At 46.2% G+C, this 931-nt stretch overlaps 1 protein-coding gene across 1 annotated transcript in view; it reads right to left on the reverse strand.

The window, feature by feature from the left end:
- Positions 1-931, reverse strand: part of XRCC6 (X-ray repair cross complementing 6) — a 28,068-nt gene that overhangs the window by 14,070 nt on the left and 13,067 nt on the right. The window lies entirely within an intron of this gene.

The following is a 931-nucleotide window of genomic DNA, read 5'->3' on the forward strand; positions in this document are numbered from 1 at the left end:
AATTCAATTTGCTATAATACCATCTCAGGATCTATGCCACAATACATTAACTACTTAAAAGAATGATAAAGAATGTACTACATGTTGAGTATCCTTTCGAAAAATGACTGCTTAGGACCAGAAGTGTTTCAGATTTTTTTTTTTTGAGATGAAGTTTCCCTCTGGTTGCGCAGGCCGGAGTGCAATGATGCGATCTTGGCTCACCCCAACATCTGCCTCCAGGGTTCAAGTGATTCTCCTGTCTCAGCCTCCCAAGCAGCTGGGATTACTGGCACGCACCACCACGCCCTGCTAATTTTGTGTTTTTAGTAGAGATGGGGTTTCTCTATGATGGTCAAGCTGGTCTCGGACTCCTGATCTCAGGTGATCTGTCCAACTTGGCCTCCCAAAATGCTGGGATTACAGGCAAGAGCCAACGCACCTCGCCTTCAGATTTTTTGGGGGGAATATTTGCATTTTATAGTACTTAATGGTTGAGCATTTCTAACCCAAAAATCTGACATCCGTAATACTACAGTAAACATTTCCTTTGAGTATCAGGTCGGTGCTCAAAAAGTTTCAGATTGTACAGCATTTCTAATTTTGGATTTTCAGATTAGAAACACTCAACCTTATGGGCATGGTGGCTCACACCTGTAATCCCAGCACTTTGGGAGGCTGAGGCGGGTGGATCACCTGAGGTGAGTTCAAGACCAGCCTGACCAACATGGTGAAACCCCACCTCTATTAAAAATACAAGATTAAGGCCGGGCGCGGTGGCTCAAGCCTGTAATCCCAGCACTTTGGGAGGCCGAGGCGGGTGGATCACGAGGTCAAGAGATCGAAACCATCCTGGTCAACATGGTGAAACCCCGTCTCTACTAAAACTACAAAAAATTAGCTGGGCATGGTGGCGCGTGTCTGTAGTCCCAGCTACTCAGGAGGCTGAGGC

The sequence above is a fragment of the Cebus imitator genome, unplaced genomic scaffold (assembly GCF_001604975.1).
Source record: "Cebus imitator isolate Cc_AM_T3 unplaced genomic scaffold, Cebus_imitator-1.0 Scaffold435, whole genome shotgun sequence".
Lineage (NCBI taxonomy): Eukaryota > Metazoa > Chordata > Mammalia > Primates > Cebidae > Cebus > Cebus imitator.